Source organism: Podarcis erhardii, assembly GCF_964252035.2.
Source record: "Podarcis erhardii genome assembly, chromosome: 10".
NCBI lineage: Eukaryota > Metazoa > Chordata > Lepidosauria > Squamata > Lacertidae > Podarcis > Podarcis erhardii.
The window spans coordinates 10,667,664-10,674,663 of record NC_138500.1 but is presented as its reverse complement, the minus strand read 5'-3'; the positions used below and the strand labels follow the sequence as shown (position 1 = coordinate 10,674,663).

The 7,000-nt window shown below is 46.1% G+C and overlaps 1 long non-coding RNA gene across 1 annotated transcript; it reads left to right on the top strand.

The window, feature by feature from the left end:
* The first annotated feature begins 350 nt into the window (after positions 1-350).
* On the top strand, positions 351-6,298 carry LOC309352047. The gene is made up of 2 exons (XR_014161059.1): positions 351-476; positions 6,081-6,298. It is a non-coding gene; the product is annotated as an uncharacterized lncRNA (long non-coding RNA).
* Positions 6,299-7,000: the final 702 nt, after the last annotated feature.

The window sequence follows — 7,000 nt, the reverse complement described above, 5'->3', positions numbered from 1 at the left end:
AAGGTAGACAAATCAGTCCGTTTTGGGTTTCTTTACGTGTGTTCATTTGTTAGTCAGTTCTGTCTCATGTCCGCAACTTGGGAGCAGGGAAAGGGAGCAGAATCTACATGAAAATTCACATTTAAATGTCTTTGTTCAATTATATTCTCCCAGAGTTCTGTGCATTTATCTCTCTCTCTCTCTCTCTTTGAGCCAAGATCTGTATCAGAACTTTAGGGAAGGGTGGCAGGAGATGCAGATCAGGTCAATTCTTCTTGGAATTCACAGAGATCAACATTCTTAGCATCCTTTGTCAGAGATATAATGAAGATGTGCAAGCAAGGAAGCTGATGATGTCATAATGTGTTGGCATGGGGTAAGAGTTTGCACTTGTTCCTGCAGCCAGTGAGAAGGCCCTCTCCCATGTCCACACAAAGCATGCCTGTGAGGGTGGCAGGACCAAGAGAAGGGCTTCCTGTGAAGATCTCAAAACCCAGGTGGTTTGTATGAGCGAAGGCAGTCTTTCAGATAGCTTCAACCTAAACCATAACCAACTCTTTGAATAGTGCCTGGAAACCAGGGCCGGATTTAGGTTTGATGAGGCCCTAAGCTACTAAAGGTAATGGGGCCCTTTCTATGTCCAGCTGTCCTTGGTCAACAACAAATTGTCGCTGTTTTTTGGGTTGACTATATGCTATATGGTGATTTATGGACCTAATAGGTATCTAAAGCCATTTGCACATAACTAAAGATGTATTTTATCAAAGTAATTGTTGAACTGAAATACAATTAAGAAGAAGTATATTAATAGTGAAAAGGGACGCGGGTAGCGCTGTGGGTTAAACCACAGAGCCTAGGACTTGCCGATCAGAAGATAGGCGGTTCGAATCCCCGTGACAGGGTGAGCTCCCATCTCTCAGTCCCAGCTCCTGACAACCTAGCAATTCAAAAGCACATCCAAAGTGCAAGTAGATAAATAGGTACCACTCCGGCGGGAAGGTAAACGGTGTTTCCGTGCACTGCTCTGGGTCGCCAGAAGCAGCTTGGGCATGCTGGCTACATGACCCAGAAGCTGTACACCAGCTCCCTCGGCCAATAACGCGAGATGAGCGCCGCAAACCCCAGAGTCAGTCACGACTGGACCTAATGGTCAGGGGTCCCTTTACCTTTACCTTTATATTAATAGTGAAATACACACTGCTGCTGTATGTAAGTTTTATTTGTTTTTTACCTTATATTTTGGAAATGTACATTCACGTTTTTTTCCCTTTAAAATTTTTTGGGGGCCCCCAAGAGAGTGGGGCCCTAAGCTACAGCTTGTTTAACTTATATGTAAATCTGGCACTGCTGGAAACAGATAGGTAGCCAGTTGAACTACTGTAACAAAGGAGTCATATAGGTTGTATAGGAACAAGGGAGTTCCTATAGATGAGATGCCCCTCTTGCCAACCTTTTGTAGATCAGGTGGGTCGGGTTCACCCTATGAACTACACTGACCAGCAGCACCTCTGCACTATTTCAGACTGGGGTTTCAATCAGTCCTACCTACAGATGCCTGGGACCTTTTGCATTCAAAGTAGAAGCTCCGCTGGAGAGCCATGAGGTACAGCCCTACACAAGTACAGTGGTACCTCGGGTTAAGTACTTAATTCGTTTTGGAGGTCCGTTCTTAACCTGAAACTGTTCTTATCCTGAAGCACCACTTTAGCTAATGGGGCCTCCCACTGCCGCTGTGCCGCCGGAGCACGATTTCTGTTCTCATTCCTGTTCTTAACCCGAGGTACTATTTCTGGGTTAGCGGAGTCTGTAACCTGAAGCGTCTGTAAGCTGAAGTGTATGTAACCCGAGGTACCACCGTATGTGACTGGAACCTGCATCTGTTGCTTACTGTGTACATAAACCCAGCCAGGCAGACACGTTTGCCATCAATCAAGCATCTATTCTGTGACTGTCTCATAAAAGAATGTGTCGAGGAGAGTTGCCTTCCCCTTTTGCCCCAAGCGAAACAGAAGTTTTTACCTGTCAACAGTGATGTTTTCTCTCTCTCTCTCTCTCTCTCTTTCCTGGCTTGAAAATGAACAGTGGTTTCCCCTCAGCCCGCCAAACTGAAGGTTTAGGACTTTGGGTCTATTGCTATGATCTCACTGCACTGAGCTGCTTTAATTGGTAGGCAATAGAGACGAGGGGTAAGTTACCCTGGAGGGTGTTTTAACCACTTGCATACCCTCCAGTATTTTGCATATGAAAACAAGGAAGGGGGCAAATTTGCCTTGTGGGGCCCAGATAACAACTCCGTTCATTTCAAGCTAAATTGGATACACCCAGTGAGCCCCTTCCTGCCCACCCATATTTGAGTTTCAGGAAAGGAGGGAGATCGCTGCCCCACTTCTGCTGGTATCCTGCTGTGGCTGGCTTGTGCCATGGGGCACGCTGTCATGGACGCAAGACAGATGCTGGCAGTGGGCAGGGGGAGAGGGAGAAAGACCACCTCCCTCTCTTTGATTTTTGTCACGGTCCAGTCTATGGGCAATCGAAGTCCCAGCTGAGAACGTCGGGACCAGGGGTAAGATGGTGGGGTGGGAGCAGGAACAAGAGTCCAGAAGTCCAGGGTCCAAGGGTTGAGAAGCAAGGAGTCAAGAAGCCGAGGTCTGAGGATCAGGAAGCAAGAAGCCAAACGCAGTAAGGCAGGAAACGAGTTGCTGTGGCAAAGAGCCGAAGGGAAATGCTGACCTTATATCCCTTCCCAGCTCTTGCCACCAGGTGCAGTGGGTTACCAAGCGGCCTCACCTGTGCAGCCGTGCCTTGCCTCTCCAGAACAAACTTAGGAAGGCCCCAGTCCTGTGAAGCCCTACTGGTCACAGGGCCTGGCTCTTGCACACACTCCTGACAATTTCAGTGCCGCCACCGAGTGGCAATCGAGGAGGAAAGGAGCACTTAAGTTGTTTTGCAGCTCAGATTCCTTTAGAGTAGGGGTAGGGGCCTCTTTTTCACACATCAAGGGCCAAACCAGCTCCTGGGGAACCTCCTGGGGGCACATGCTAGCAGTAGGCAGAACTGGAACCAGAAGCGGGCAGAGCAACAAGTGTAAACTTGACTGCTGTGCAGCATAGCTCAGTGGTAGAGCATCTGCCTTGCAAGCAGAAGGTCACGGGTTCAATCCTCAGCATCTCATTGTAGAGTTGAGAGAAACTCCTGCCTGAAATATTGGAGAGCCACTTCCAGGCAATGCAGAGCTAGATGGACCAATGAACCAGAAGGCACTTTCCTGTGTTTCTAGACTAGCTTGTACACACACCCACAAACCTCCCTGCATCTGGAAGCATTTGAAGAGGGTGCAAAGCATGGTTGGAGAGGGATATAGCTCTGGAGAAAATCCTGAGGTCCAGATGGAGAGGTAAGAGGGGGCCAGACGCCTGGGTCTAAGGGACCTCGCCCTTTGCTTTAGAAGTCAGCATTGCTCCCCTGCCAGAGAGGAATGGCAAGTTAAGCTGATGGACTACACTAAAATGGCAAAGCTGACTGGAAAACTCAGGAACCAAGAGGACAAAAACTTTTAAAAAGAATGGGGGAAATTTTATAATATATCTAGGAGACCACTGCGAGCAGATGGAAACATTAGCAGGATTTGAAACCCACTTCTAATGTAACAAATACTATGGATTGATTTAAAATATAGACTATGGAATAATATGCAGCTGTAAATGTTGACAATAGGACCCATGGAGGGGATGGGATGAAGTCTGGAGATTCAGAGTAATCTCTAGATATGGATATGCATTTGGAATGTTACAAATTTATATTTGTAAAATCAAATAAAAATGATTTCAGGAAAAAAGAAGAAGTCAGCATTGTTCACCTTGTATTTGAAGCAGGTCCTGAAAGTCCTTGAAGTCTGTATTTCCAAGCCAGGTGGCATTCAGCAACATCAGTGATAACACACCAACAACAACAATAATAACAGTGACACTCTCTGGTTGCTTTTAAGCAGCCTTCTCTCACCAGCTATCACTTTCCGACCACCCCTTACACATTTTCAATGGCTCACCCCTCCTTTCCTCATGCTGTAACGATTTACTCTGCAATAGCCTGCCTTGCACAGCCTTCTGAAGCAGGGTGTGTTAGTACGTTGTGCCAAAAGACTTTCCTTTTTAATAGAATATTTAATAGAATGTTTAATCTCCAAATGGATCTCTGACTGCACTTATTCCAGAATGGCTGAAACTCAAACACATTCAGCAACTTTTACTATCTGAAGAGGCATTTATGGGGAGGGATGTAAGGGAAGAATCAACCCGGCCATCACCTGGGTGTAGCCCCACAATTTAATAGCCAAGAGGGTGTTATTCTTTTGCTTAAAGGTGTGGTACAAAAGAAAGAGACAGCATTGTCCTATTGTAGGCTGTCTTATAGAGCATGTCCAAATGAAAATCATCAGCTGCAGCCTGAGCTTATAGCAAGGATGGGGAATCTTCTGTCTAAATTCTAACAGATGCCTGACCTCTGTTGTCTGTGCTCTGGTAACCTCTAGGTTGGACTACTACCTTTGAAGATGGTTCAGAAACTGCAACTGGTACATACCGTATTTTTCGCTCTATAAGACGCACCAGACCACAAGGCGCACCTAGTTTTTGGAGGAGGAAAACAAGAAGAAAAATATTCTGAATCTCAGAAGCCAGAAAAGCAAGAGGGATTGCTGCGCAGTGAAAGCAGCAATCCCTCTTGCTGTTCTGGCTTCTGGGATAGCTGCACAGTCTGCATTCGCTCCATAAGACGCACACACATTTCCCCTTACTTTATAGGAGGGAAAAAGTGAGTCTTATAGAGCAAAAAATACGGTAATTCAGCAGCCAGATTGTTAACCAGGATAGGACAGATGGAACACAGAAAACCAATTTTGGCACGAATGTGTCATTTAACCATTAGCTTCCGGGCTTAATTCAAAGGGCAGGGTTTGACCTATAAAGCTTCACGACCCAAATACCTTAAGGACCACTTCTTCCCATGTGAGGCAACATCAAGTCCTGAAATTGCCATCTGAGTCCCTTTTTCATGTTCCGCTTCCATCGGAGATTCGGAGGAGGGCAGCATGGCTGCATATGGCGCAAGGGTTAAATGTTGCCCAGCTCTTTCAATCAGTTAACAAATAGTTGAGCCTGACTTGATTGCTAAAGACAAAGAGATGGACTTCAGAAACTGGTTATGCTGCTGAATTGCCAAAATGAGACTAGAAGTAGAAAACTATAGAATAAGGAACAGAGAAAAGGGAGGGGGTACCACCTGGAATAGTAAATGGCTTGTGCCCATCCCAACAATCCAGGCTGACAAAATGTTATTGCAGGGGTCACTTTCCTTGCTGCTGTTCCTTTTGCAAAGTCAGGGAGAGATTTATTATGTCTGAAAGTTTCCGCAGCTTGTCAGATCTAAGTGCTAAGAAAAATAGGAGCTTACATTAGAACTGGAAGCTCAGGTTTTGACTGCAAGTAGGAGCAGACATCTCTACCTGACTCATCTGAAACCAAGCAAGGCATCGTCTTCCTTCAAGATCGCTTCCACAACGCAAAAACAAAAATCAGTTTGGGTTTACTGTTTTTGTTGGGGAGTGTGTGTCCAGGTGTGCATGTTAACTGGGTGCCTATGCAGATAACATGTTGTTCAGTAACAGAGATGCCATCAAGACTGAGGGGGCCTGGTGAGTGCTTGGCCTTCTCTGCCCCCTCAACATTGAGTGGACCTGGGCCCTGCCAACAGATATTGAGGGGCCCAAAGACACACTGGCTCTATAGAGTTTGCACACCTGTCCAGGAATTTGCTACTATCTGTGAAGCTCCTATATATGGGAAGGAAAAGCCCCAAATGGCCATCTCACCCTTGAAAAGCATTGGGCTTCGTGTACATGCCTGGTATTCCGGATATGCAAGAGAAGCAGGCGTGGGTCTCCAGAACATGGCAAATCAACAGAAAATGTCCTATGTATTAGCACAAAAAAACTTGTAAGAATATCATATGAGCACTGATCCAGAGCATATTTCCTACAGCGTTTATATTTACTTACATCTTGTTAAGAAATTGAACTGCATCCTTCTCATATTAATTCTTACAAGTCTGGCTGATGAAGAATTGATCAAGACTGGCTGATGAAGCATCAAACGAAACAGATTGGTTATCCAGAAACTCTGTTCCGGCGATATTTGGTGACAGATTATGTATATATCGAACTTTTGAATTATTCCACCACGACTGGTGAAGAAGATTTAGAGACTTTGGTTTCATTTTCTGGTCATTTGTATTAGTCTATAAATAGTGTTTAGTGCCATTGTTATTGGCCATCGCGTTGTGTTATTTTGTTTAGCTTAGCGGAGATTCCGGCATTGCAGGGAGTTTGAGTAGATGACACTTGGGGTCCCTTCCAATTCTACAATTCTATGATTATTTATATGCCACCTATGTGACTGGTTGCCCCAGCCACTCTGGGTGGCTTCCAGCAAAATATAAAACCACAATAAAGCATCAAACATTAAAAACTCCCCAGTACATGTACCAGTGGCATAGCGTGGGTTGTTAGCACCCGGGGCAAGGCAAGTAATTTGCGCCCCCCTAACCCGCACGCCTGGCACCCCCCCTCCACAGTGGGTGGCGACCCGGCGGCTCGGATCGGATTCGCACAGCCAGCACAGCAGTGAGAGAGAGTGAGTGAGCCAGGTAGGGGCAGAGAGCTGCGAGTGCGAGTGCGCCCCCCCCAGATGTTGTGCCCAGTGCGGCCGGCCCCCCTGTACCCCCACGCTACGCCACTGACATGTACATGGATACAATCCAGTAAGGAACAACATGGAGGTGATAGTTCATGTTAAACCTTATGCATCGTCCTTTTGTGTGCAAAGGGCCGTATCCAGAAGCAATGTCTCTCTGAGTGTGTATCTTATTCTATCTGAACCCTGCCTTCCCCAGATTGGAGCAAAACTCCATGTCCCTATAGTATCTCATTCGTGATCAACTAAAAAATGTCACAGAGTGGCCTTACCAT